The sequence below is a fragment of the Felis catus genome, chromosome E2, assembly GCF_018350175.1.
Source record: "Felis catus isolate Fca126 chromosome E2, F.catus_Fca126_mat1.0, whole genome shotgun sequence".
Lineage (NCBI taxonomy): Eukaryota > Metazoa > Chordata > Mammalia > Carnivora > Felidae > Felis > Felis catus.
The window spans coordinates 60,895,288-60,908,044 of record NC_058382.1 but is presented as its reverse complement, the minus strand read 5'-3'; the positions used below and the strand labels follow the sequence as shown (position 1 = coordinate 60,908,044).

General features: G+C 59.1%; 1 long non-coding RNA gene across 2 annotated transcripts; it reads left to right on the top strand.

Annotated features, from left to right (window-relative positions):
- Nucleotides 1–5,536: 5,536 nt before the first annotated feature.
- On the top strand, nt 5,537–11,014 carry LOC109494692. 2 transcript variants are annotated; one of them, XR_006590526.1, is made up of 4 exons: nt 5,537–5,852; nt 5,991–6,044; nt 6,148–6,371; nt 10,347–11,014. It is a non-coding gene; the product is annotated as an uncharacterized LOC109494692 (long non-coding RNA). The 2 variants fall into 2 exon arrangements; XR_002149680.3 differs by lacking the exon at nt 5,991–6,044 and having other exon boundaries at nt 5,557–5,852.
- Nucleotides 11,015–12,757: the final 1,743 nt, after the last annotated feature.

Sequence of the window (12,757 nt, the reverse complement as noted above, 5' to 3'; positions counted from 1 at the left end):
GCAGGCAGAGAGAAGGGGAGACACAGAATCCGAAGCAGGCTCCAGGCTCTGAGCTGTCAGCACAGAGCCCGACGCGGGGCTCGGACTCACAAACTGCGAGATCATGACCTGAGCCGAAGTCGGTCGCCTAACCGACGGAGCCACCCAGGCGCTCCAAGAGGTAAACCCTCTGAGGGACAAATTACCAAAACTGACACAAGAAGAAATGGAAATTCTGAAAAGTCATATATCAGATGACAGAACGAATTCATAATTAAAACCTTTCCCACGCTGAAGTGGCAGCTGTCTGGCTGCGGGCAGGGTGAGTCTTGGGGTTTTGCTGAAGAACCGGAAGCACGGAAAGGGTTTGTGCACGCGGCGAGGTGCCGAGAATCCTGAAGCCACCTACACCTGACTGCGGGTACCTTAATCTGCCTGGCTGTTTGTACATCCATTTCCTCACTCACAACAACCTCACTTTACACATGAGAAGAGCCTCAGAGAGGTGCTGTTTCTTGCCCTCTCTGGGTGCCCAGGGCCCAGAAGGTTCTTGGAGCTGCCCGGAGCTTGCTTCCTGCACCTCCTTTTCCTTCCCACTCCTGCGCCTTTGAGACAAGGACCGGAGCCCCCATGATCTGTGGAACCGACCTACGTCTTCAAAATCAACATCTTGCAGATATCCCCTCTTGTTCCCTGGACTTAGTATCTTGTTAAATCTTTCATAATAGGTTCTCCCGGAGATCATGGACTTCGTAATACAAACACACACATGTACACACACGTATACGGTGACGCGATCCATCCCCAAGCCAAGCTGCTTGGACAGTGGTGGGATGGCCATGTCAGGATGACAGGCACACCAGAACTGACCTGGGAACTTCAGGACAAGTGGTCCACCTGAACGGGCGATGTGACCACATCCTTGCCGTCTAGAGGGTTACCGGAACACAATAACCGTCCTACGCACAGTCACGCTCTGCACCGTGATCTTGAGCTCGCCCGCCACCACGGCGAGCAGGTAGCAGGTGGAACCAAGTAGCCACTATTATTATTCCTGCCTCAGGCAGGTCGACTGATTTTTCTTGAAGCCAGAGAGTAGGGACCCATTTCAGGCCTATCACGGATTTCCCTGAAAGTGCCTTCCTCTCCTACAATTTCCTGAAAAATCTGAACGTACAAATGTAAATCTATAGTTGACAAATTCTTCTTGTTTCTCTTTTTGTCGTCAGTGCCAGGAAGTTCAGAACAAAACTTCAGGCTGATTTGGGGTCCGATAATCTACGAATCACCTCGCCGTTTCTATTCACACAGTTCAGTTGTTTCTTGCATTTCCCAAACCCTCTTTGGAAGCAGATGGGGATCCAGTTATAAATAGCATTTTTAAAGGAGTCAATCTGTGCGCACAGGTGGACCTCACAAGGCGCCAGCCAGTCCTGCCCAGCACTGAGTCTCCGGGAAAGTGCCTTCCCAGGGGTGTCTACACTGCTGGAGTGCCTCTCCTGAGTCACCTCCATCATGTGCTTCTTCCCTGTGCAGAGCTGGTGGGCGCATCTGGTACAGTGCATCGAGCACTGTGTTAGGAGCCAGGCCACCTGAAAACTCCAGCCTGCAGGGATGAGACTCGGGACCCTCCTGGGACCACCATCCCCCACCCTCTGCAGAGCCCAGGCTCCGTGAGCAAGAGGTTCGGTGGCACCCAAGGCTGTGGACCCTTGTGGGGACTCCACTCACTCTGCGGCTCTTCCCAGTCCTGGTTCTGGGCCCCTTCCGCTGGCAACACCTTTGCCCGCCCCCCCGCCCCGTGGAGAGCAAAGACACTGCCGAGGGACCCCCTCCGGGTCCCCCGCAGCAAATCCAGCATCCTGGCAAGGGCACTAAAGATAGGAAGCGGGCTGGGAGCACCCTGTGTGCGGGCCTCAATCACAGCTCAGGTGTCATTCCGCCTGGACCCTCGTGAATTGTGAACATGCCTGTGTCCTGGATGGCCACGCAGGGGCCCCGCACAGCATGGAGCCTTCCAGGACCCCGGTCTTCTTACCTGTGGAGCGAGGCTGCCTGTGTCTCGTCTCTCCCACGGGGAAGGACGCAGAGGCACCTGCGGACTGAGGCCACCATCCCCACGGGAAGGATGGCGAGGAGCAGAGGACCGGTCACGTCACACCCGGACCGGTTGCTGACAGCCAGGACCTGCGGGCTAATTCAGGAGCCTCCCGCCCTGCAGCCCACCTCTTCGCACCCCGCCCTCGGAGACTGACTATTTTGTTATTGTTGTTAATTCCTCACCAGGTGGAAACCCGCACCGTGGGGCTTAATTAAGCTCAGCCAGCTGTTGCCGAACATGGGCATGTGACGCTGGCAGAGCCGGGCTCGAGCAACAGAGTGGGGAGGGCGAGGGGTGAGGAGCAGTGGGTGCCTTGGGGGCCCTGGGAGACCAGCAGCCCAAGCCCAGACGGGAAGGGGTCTGAGTCCGGGGGGCAGGAAGGCAGGCTACCAGAGGGGACCTCGCAGGTAGGTCCAAAGATGTGGCGGACCGGGCCCTGGCGGGCACTCCCCAACCCGCATTGGTGCAGAGATCCTAGCTCCTAAGAATTGAGGTCCTACGGGACAGAGGAAGACTCTGCAGGGGGACGATCGCCCAGGCCCACGTAAGGGTGTGCTGCCCAGGCCCTCCTCGGCGGCCCCTGGGGAGAACAAGGTGTTGTGTGTGTGTGCACGTGCGTGTGGTGGGTGCATGAATGTATGTGTGCATACGTGGTGTGCATGTACGAGTACACGTATGTGCACATGGGGTGTGTGCACGCACGTGTGGTGTGTGCGAGTGCAGATGTAGTGTGCATGTGTAGTGTATAAGTACATACGTGTGTGGCGTGTGTATGCCTGTGTGTGGCGCATGTGTGTGCGTGTGTGTGAGCAGCTGCACTGCGTGGTGTGCAAGCTGAGTGTGCAAGCATCAGGTGAAACAAAACGGAACCGTCCCACTTCCTGCAGGACACCTCCGAGCCGCTCGAGTGTCGTGAGCTCCGTGTGCGCCCCGCTGGGAAGTGCTGGGCCGGGAGGGGGGTGTGGGCTGAGGGTGCCCAGAAGAGCGGACACGATGCCGGGCACGGGAAGGGCCCGGTGCTGCGTGCCGGCCGCGGCGAGGTGCCACAGCAGGCACCAGAGGCCAGACCGTCACCCCAAACGTATAAACAACTCCTACGAGTCAGGGAGAAAAACAGGCAATTGATGTTGACCCTTCACAAAAGAAGAAACCCGCCGGCCAGTAGACACAGGAGAAGATCAAGCCCAGCAGAGTGGCTGCGGTTAAAAAGACCAACGGAGGGAGCTGTCGTGAGGACGTGGGGCGGCTCCCCTGCTCACCCCTGACCTGTCAGATTGCGGGCATCGCCTACGACCTGGGATGTAAACATACCTACAGACGGCCTTCGCTCCCCGCCCCCGTCAGCTCGTTCCTCCCCCACAGCCTCCCCCCCCCACCCCGCCCATCCCCGGTCAGCTCATCCAGGCTGCTAGGACGAAACCACCACAGGCTGGGGGGCTTACAAACACCCCCTGGTTTCTCACAGTCCTGGACGCTGGAGCTCCAAGACCAGGGCACAGACGGCCGTCTTCTTGCTGTGTCCCCGCGGGGCGCAAGGGGCAAGGGCTCCAATCCCATCACGAGGCTCCGCCCTCCTGACCTCATGGCCTCCCGACAGCATCACGCTGGGGGCTGGGTTCCACAGATGAATTTGGGGGACACGACACTCAGTGCGTACCCCCACCTAGCAGAACATTAGTGTCCTCCGCCTCCTGGGTCTCAGTCCACCCCCACCTTTGCCGGGTCATAGCCTTTCGGACAGAAGTTTACCATAGCTGGGGGCGCGGGGGACTCCTCCTTCCTAAACCTGCACTCACTTCAACTGCTGCGACAAGGCGGGTGACAAAGCACCTGGGAAACCAGTTCAGGTCCCCATCTCTGACCAGGGATGAACAGGAAGAATGTAGACAATCGTGTCTTTCTGCCGGTATGTTCTCGTTTTCTGAACACTTCTGCCGACCAAACCTCACCTGGGTCTCACCACACCCTAGCAAGATGAGCACCGGATTTTAATTACCCCCCTCGCCACCCCCATCACACTGTTGACAGCGGGTGAGACTCAGCAAAGCCTGCTGGAGCAGACAAAGCAAGAGGCAGGTGGCCTCAGGTGCACACCACAAGCGTAGACGGTAAGGAAATGTTACCTCCCCAAACGGAGTTCAGAAAAGGGCAGGTTCCCGCTCGGGCTGATTCAATGGCTGCATGATGTCATCAGAGACTCATATCCCTTTCACGTCACCACCACTTCCCTGGGTCTGTCACGCTTCTGCACAGTTTGCAAGCAAACCTCTTTTGGTCCCAACCACCTTAATCAAGGATGGCGGTTTAGCAAACACCCTTGGTAGACAGAATGCCCCCCTGCGAAGCCAAGGGCAAAGTTGTTTGTTTTCTGGGGTAAAGCTCAGGCAAGTTGGCCCACAGCCCATCACTGAAGGCTCAGGCTCAGTCACCATTGTTCAGACACCCTGCATGGAGAGCACCCACCTGGACCACACTCACGGGATTCAGGAAGAAGGAAACGCGCTGCGGTCTGCACCATGCCCAACCAAGCTCCTGGCTCTGATCTCATGTCTCCTGCCAGCATCCTCGAAGGCAGGGCGGTCCAACACAAGGCCGGTAGCAAGATGGCCCAGCGACCCCCAGCCTCACACCCAGACACGGGTCACCGGCATCGAGGAAGGTGGTCTGTCCTCCTACAGATCTCCCTCAAGAGGGGGAAGGATGGTCTCCTGAAGTGTCTCGTACTGGGTCACATGCCCATTTCCGAACCAATCGTTGAAGGGTAAGTGAAGGAAGGCCGGTGGGTGGGCAGACAACAGGGTGCCCCACCGGCGGGCTGGCAAAGCCGAGGGCCAAGGCAGCAGCCCTGTCCGAGAGCCGAGAGCTGACGTGAAGCAAGCATCCTCCCACCTCCTTCTCCAAGCGGGCAAGGTCCCCGTTCCAGAGGAAGCACGGAAGCAGCAGCCCTGGCTCGGGAACACAGGTCAGCATCTCCCCACGCGTCTTGCTCCTCCCTGCTGGTGACGAACGGCCACGGTGTCTAAAACAGGCCACCCTGGCGCTGGGGAGAGGGAGGGCGTCCACACGGCGGGCTCCTGGGAGGGGGTCTCAGCCCGGAGTCGTGTCCTTCTGCCGGCGGGGGCCCCGGCCCCGCCAGCTCAGCCGGTCTTTCCGACTGTCCGCACGGGGGGCCCCCAAGCAGGCTGCAGCCCGCTCCAGCAGCCCCCTCACCAAGACGTGCCCTGCACCACCTCGCTGTCCGGGCTCCCCGAGCCCCCTCCCACTAACTACCTAAGGAGAGGAGGAGGGGAGTGGGACGGAGAGGAGGAGGGGAGTGGGACGGAGAGGCGGAGGAGCCAGACCCCAACGTGGCCCAAACCAAGGAAGCCGGTGCCGCTCGGTGCCGGCCGGGCACCTGCCCGCTGCCTCACCGACAGTCGCCACCCTGGCTCTAGCGCGTCAGCCAAAGGCCGCGACCTCACTTCCGGTCGTGTAAGCACCTCCCCCCGCCCCCACGTGGGGTGACTGACACACGCTGGGCCCAATGAGCATTAGGCCGCGTGCTCATGCAGGCAGTGCGCCTGCGCAGGAGCCACGCCCATCGTGAGCCCGGAGGCGCCGCAGCAGGTGGGGAAGGTAGGGTCCCCGCACAGCGTCGACGCGGCCCGCGCGTTCTTTCCTCGTTCCTCGGGGATGGGCTGCCTTGTCTGGCAAGACTCTGCCGTTAGGGTGAGCCGCTGCAGAGCCGAAGGAAGACCTGAGGGAAGGCCGGAGACAGGTGTCCTCCCAGAAGGTAGAGGGAGGGCGGCCGGGGGCAGGGAGGGGGCGCGAGCTCAGTGCCGCCCCTGGAGCAGGCTGCCGGCGGCAGGGACAGGGGCCAAGACCCCGGGACCCGCAGCCCCGGTCCGACCGAGAGACACCCTCTGCACAGATAACCAGGCCGTCGGGACACCTGGCGTCCAGCCCCCACTGCATGGGCCCTAGGGTGTGAGCTGCGTGCAGAATGGGGGGCAAGGGTCTGGGCACCCTTCTGGGACCTGGCAGGGGTACCATGGAGGCCGACTTCCCCTCCGTGTTCTGGCTTTCAGCTGGACAAACGGGCAGAGAGCAGCAGAAGCCGGCCGAATTCTGCGTTTCCGTGATGGTGTTCCCAGGGTCACGCCATCCTCGCCTTCCCCTCCGGAGCTCCGTTCTTCCATCTGGGTCCTTTGGCCTCCAGCCTTCCCTCTGTCCTCACGGTCCCAGGGCCTCCAGAGCCTCTGCAGAGTGAGGCTGCACAGATGGACCTGAGCTGTGGTCTCTCCTCCCCAGTGTGAGCATCTTAGATCATAGGGCATCCGCCTCTCAAAATACTCTGGGGCCCCCTCATTGGTCTGAGGGAAGTCCAGTCCACATGTGCCCCCTGTGCCTGCCTGCAGGGGACATCACCGCCTCCACCAGTGTGGAGACTGTGCTCCATCCTGTAGTCAGGCAGGGCCACATGGTTGGCTCTCCAGGGTACTCTGAGGGGAAGGCACTGTGTTCTCTCACTCCCTCCCTAGCTGGTGTCCATTTAGAAGGTTAAGGTTCCAGAAGGTGCAGCAACCCCCTCTGTCCTCTCTTGGGCCCTCCCCTGTCAGCTCAGTCCCTCCTCTGTGCCCTCCTAGGAAAGGGAAACCCAAACCATTTACGTCTTCGTATTAAAGTCAGTGCTGTGTTGACCAAGCCCTGGCCCTCATCCTCCAGGCACGTGGGAAGACCATGTTTTCCATACCTCCTCGCTGTTTGGGGGGCTGGGCAGAGCTCTGGGTGGGAAGGATGCGGGCCGCTTCTAGACCTGCCCCATAAAACCCTGAGCTAGAGGTGGTCGTGGCTCACGGTTTCCCCGGGACCTGTCCGGCCTCTCTGAAAACAGCTAGTTGGTGGGACCTCGTCTGCATCCAGAGAGCTAGCTGCAGAGGAGTCCAGGATTGGCTGTCTGCTTTCAGCCTTTCCAAGCGGGAAGCGGGTGGGATGCAGGTTGAGAGAGCAGATCTAAAATGTTTGCCCAGAGTCCACCCTGTGACTGCTCGTAGCACACGCGTCCTTCCCTTCAGATCTGAGCTGGCAAATACAGCAGGAGCTAAGCCTGCTCCGACCAAACCCAACGCAACTTCTGCGCCTACAGGCTAGCAGACCCTCTCCCCAGCGAGCAGGACTTTACACCCTGTTCTCCAGAGCGGACTGACTGCACTGGAAATGCCTGTGACCTGCCTCGTCTGCCTCAGAAATTCACCCGATACGCTTGCCCGGGGGCATGTGGCAGAGGGCTCATCGCTGAGGAACAGCTGTGGGGTCCGTACAGAAAGCTCAGTGTTTGGGAGAACGATGGACGCAGAAGCAGACTGTCAGAGGGAAAGTGGGAAGGCTTTCAGCTGGGCTCCACCTCAGGGTTTCAGTGCTGGCTAAATCCCAGAATCACCTGAGGATGAGAAAGTCACAAGTCACTCCTACCAGACACATCCTGAGTCGGGCTCAGGATCTTCGAGGTGGGCTGGGCTTCGGTCCCTGGGGCTCGCTGTCCTGCCAGGGGCTGCCTTTCTGGCAGGGACAGGATGGGAGATGCAGACACACTCATGGGCAGGTGGCTCACGCACACACACACACACACACACACACTCACGCGGGTATCCTGGGACAGCACGTAGTCACACAGGTAAGCCTGTGTGCAGCTGTCCCGGGAAGGGTGCGGGGACACTGAGGCCCTGGGAGTCAGGAACCAAGGGGACGTTTCGATTTCTGTCTTACAGTGCTGGTCGTTGGCTTTTGTTGTCTTGTCGTTGTAGGCGCTTAAGCCCCATTGAACATTATTTTCGGGGTGCTTGGGGGGCTCAGAGGGTTGAACGTGCGATTCTTGGTTTCGGCTTAGGTCATGGTCTTGCAGTTCGTGAGTTCAAGCCCCGCATCAGGCTCTGCACTGACAGCGTAGAGCCTGCTTGGGAGTCTCCCGCTGGCGCTCTGCCCCTCCCCCACTTGCTCTCTATCTCCATCTCAAGATAAATTTATTTTATTATTTTTTTATAATTTTTATTTTCAACGTTTATTTATTTTTGGGACAGAGAGAGACAGAGCATGAACGGGGGAGGGGCAGAGAGAGAGGGAGACACAGAATCGGAAACAGGCTCCAGGCTCTGAGCCATCAGCCCAGAGCCTGACGCAGGGCTCGAACTCACGGACGGCGAGATCGTGACCTGGCTGAAGTCGGACGCTTAACCAACTGCGCCACCCAGGCGCCCCTCAAGATAAATTTAAAAAACTTTTTAAAAATCATTATTTTTTAAATAAAAAGGATGCCTTCTCCAGACACTGCCGTCCCTCCAAGAAGGGGATTTCTGGCTAGCAATGACCTTGGAGCATTATTTGGGGGCAGACAGGCCCCCTCAGCCACCCTCTGTGGGTTTTCCAACCCGGCCCCAGGACTAGGTGCTCATCATGCAAAGGGCAATGTGCTCCTGGATAGGGTGTACAGATGACCGGCGGAGCTGTCCCTCCAAGACCTGTTCTGATGGCCCTGAGCAGTTCCGTCTCACGGACGTGAACCTGTGCTGGGCTGGACCCTGGGGAGCCGGCCCCCTCCTGGCAAACAGCTGGCACACGTCAAAATGGATGCTCTGGGGAGGAAGCCCGTCGGGGGAGGCTTGTTCCCGCCTCCCGCACCTGCCCCCCACACTGCAGCCTGACAGCCCTCTGCTGTGCCCCATCCCAGTGCCACAGGCCACCTCTCTGGGTCACAGGTTTTAATCGTCTCTGAAGGGAGTGCGCTGGACTATAGCCACCAGCCACCAGAGTCGCCTGGGGCTTACTATGCATTCGGAGTCCAAAGGTCCACCACCGGGGACAGGATGGAGCCATCAAATCTGCACGGACAAGCTCCTGGGGGCTCTGATGGCAGCCCTGAGGGAGCAGGGTCTGGCACAGGGGAGCCCTGGGGGCAGGAACAGCGGGCAGGGAGCAGTGCCTGGCCTGCGAGGGTGTTGGGAGGGGCCTTAAAAGTCCACCTTAAAAGTCCAACTCCCCAGCACCGGGAAGGCTGCCAAGACAGGGCGGAGGCAGCCTGAGCTCTCACACCGAGGCCCTCAGCACTCCCCCGTGGTTCACTTTTAATTGGATTTAATTATTTTCTATTTAATTGCATTTTTTTAAAGCTCTCCCCAGTGGTTTCTTGATCTGAGGATCTCTTCTTTCCTCTCTGGGCCGGAGGTTTGGCCTGGGTAGGGATGAAGGCATGGGGCCAGGGTGGCTGGGGGCCGTGGGCCCGCCGAGGCTCCCCCGGGGCCTGGGAAAGGCCTCCTGGCAAGGGCACTAAAGATAGGAAGCGGGCTGGGAGGCCAGAGCTGGGGCTGACCCAAGTCCCTCCCTGGGCCAAGCAGACGTGCCCCCGGTGCCACCCACCTGCTGCAGGGTCGGGCTGCCCCCACCACTTACCTGGCCGGCTCCTCACCGTCCTCCCCCTCTCTGCCCCAAAGCCTGGGGCACCTCCCTGTCACCCCCAGAATCCAATCCAGGGTCTTCTCACCCCTCCACACAGAGCCCCTGCAGGTCCCCCCCGAACCTGCTTTTCCATGTGGTGGCGCCTGCCTCTCCCCTCCTCTCTTCCTGAGGCCGCCCACGGCCAGACTTTCAGGAAATGCATTAGCTGCACAGACCCTGTCCCGGCACCAGGATACCCATCCCCATCGTCCATCAAGCGTGGCTGCATTGGATTTGCAGAAACCCCTCCTGCAAACCCCCAAGCCCGTTTGGGCTCCTGACTTGCTTTAACCAATAGGATGTGGCAGGAGTGTAGTCGTGTGAGTTTGGAGTCCAAGCCCTACGAGGCTGTGTGGCCACCACTTCACCTTCAGGCTGGGAGCCCCACCCTGAGGGAAGGAGGCTGGTCTGGCTCATGGAGGCCTCGGGGGCACACTGAGCACCATCTGAGGCTTGTGAGTGAGGTCTCTGTGGGCTCTCCAGCCCAGAGACTCGTTGGCATAAGCAGCTGCAGGCATAAACCCAGGCAGGAGCAGACAACCCGCAGTCACGAGAAACAAGAAATCACTATTGTTCAGAGCCACTGACATTCGGGTGTTTTGTTGTGCAGCAAGAGTTACCCGATAGTGGCCACAGCAGGCAGCACCTGGCTTTCCACACTTAGTTGGACGGCTCTCCGGCCCCAGCATGCCAGCCTCCCCCTCCCCCGGGCCCTCAGAACTCCGTGCAGACACTCGCTCACTCGTAGCTCTCTCGTAGCTCGTAGAGGAGATCTGATTCCCTTGTCCTCCTTCAACAGCTGCCATCGCCCCAGGATGGGGTTAAAGCTGCCTGGCTAACCCACATCAAAGGCCATACCCATCTTGTCTCCATCCAGCCCCCCTCCGGCGCCCCCGCCTCTCCACTCCCCGCCCTGGCCTCCTCGTGCTTGTTCTGCCCATGGAATGTTCTTCAGCGGCTTCTCCATGGAACAGACTCATCTTCCAAGACCCAAATGAATCTCCGTCTCCTCTGAGAAGATCTCCTAAGTCTCTGAGCACCCCGTGTCCCGCAGCCTGGCACCCCGTCCTTGGAGCCCGCTCCCCTCCCTCAGTCCGCGTTGCGGCTCTGTTCGTGTTCACCCTGCTCACTCCCTTGATCGCAGCCCCTGGCAGAAAGACGTGGCTGAGCCCCACTCTGTGCCTCAAAAACATACACAGCAGTCCTTTAATACGAGATGGGGAGAATGCATACGAGTGAAGGGACTGGTTCCTTCCTGCGCCCCAGGGGATCACCTCTGCAGCTCCCAGGGTGAGCGCACCCCTACCTGGAACCTTACCTTAGATCAGGAGCTTGAGGGTGGACGAGGTGTTGATTGTGGTACTTCCCAAAGGCTGGCACAGCACCTGGGCACGTGGCGCGACCTCTGTGAACAGGTGGGTGGATGGGTGGATGGGTGGGTAGATGAATACATGCGTGTCCAAAGTAGAGGCTTAACTTCCTAAGTTGGTAAACTTTCCACCACAAAGTTCCAGCACCCAGTTTGGGCAGAGCGATTTCAGCCGTGTGCGCCTTCTGCCGTGTGCGCCCAAGACACAAAAGGGAGGAGTTGACACCAGTTCTGCAAATCTCTCCTCCCCTTGACACAGGAAGAGCAACTTAGTCCTGGTTCCCTACTTGGGTTTAGGACCTACACTGGACCACTCTGGGCCAAGCCCTTTCCCTGGGACAACCTCTCTGCATGTTCCCTCCAGTGTGCACTGCCTCTTCTGGGCATTCCTGCCATTAAATGCTCTGGGAATGGCTGAACTGCTCTAAGGAGTGAAGCCTGGGGCTGGCGGTGGGCAATTAAAGGGCCGCTCCAGCCACTTAGTCTCAGGGAAATCGTTGGCAATGTTGAGGGCAAGGCCCTGGGTAGAAGCGGGGTCACTGCAGGGCTCCAGGTGTCTGTCTGCACTTTGTTCTCTGCCTAGACTTGCAGGCGGCCAGGCTACTGCAGGGGTCACAGAATCGGCAAAGGACACGGGCCCTAGACGTTCACTCCTCCCTGTGGGAAGCTCACTCTGGGGTCCACTCTGAGGTCTTGGACAGAATCCAAATTAGGAGAGAGAAAGGCACTTTCTGGTCTCAGTCCTGCGGATCGCCTGTTCCGGAACGTTGCACAAGCCACTGTAACTTTCTGGACCTCAGTTTCCCATAAAGCACCCATACCTGGCCTCCCTCGCCCCATGCTTCTCCCAGTACTGTGTCCGTAGCAGACAACACTGATCAGTCCTGGCTGTCTCTGTACCTGGCATCAGAACCTTTCTCGACGCTGCATTCTGAGCAGGGGCTATGAACAGACCGGCAGCGTGGGGGACAGCCGGTGTTGGCCGGGCTGAGTTTCTTTCTTTTTTTTTGGGGGGGGGGCTGAGTTTCTAAAGCGCTATCTGGCCGTGGGCGTGATGAGCCGTATCCTACTGACCGTGTCCATGTTTCTGACAGCATTGTGGGCCTCACTCTGGACTGTCTCCTCATCTCTGCATTTCCCTGGCACACAGTAGGCCCCAAACGCCAGCAGAGAAAAATGAATGAGTCGCCATTTGTAATAATAAGTCCTTTCGCGTTTGGGCCCAGGGAGGACATGTGCTGGGGTTGATGTCAGTGTCCGTATCTGTCTGCATCGTTGGCCCACAGGCTCTGTCCTTCTTGGCATCGGGGGGAGCCAGCAGAAGGCTTCAGACATAACCCATGAGCAAGAAGAGATGGGCCCCACTCACCACGATGGGCCCTGGCCACACACAGGGGACAGGTGGCCTCCCCTCACTGGGCTGGGGCTGCCAGGCTCAGCAGGTGTAGGGAGCTTGGCCGATGGGGAGGGGAGGCCAGACCTGGCATCGGCCCCCAAAGGGCACAGCCAGCCATACAGGTGGGCAGTTCCCACCCTGAGGACATTAGCCAGGATGCAAGCCAGATGCCCAGGTGAGAGGCCTGCTCTGACCCAAGAGGAGCTGACCCCAAACCACAGGTGGCCTGCCAGGCTCACCACCTATCACCTCACAGCAGCAGCGTTGTCACATGTCAGCCCATGGGGCTGGACTGCATTTCCGCAGATTCCCTTCCTGTAGGGTTTAGACATAGTGGGTCCAGAGGGAGAGTCTTGAGGGGGATTTGGAGGGGAAGGGGAAGCTACCCCTTGTCTGGGTCTATGGAGTCACCTGTGGCATGTGGCCAGGCCTGTGACTGTGCCGC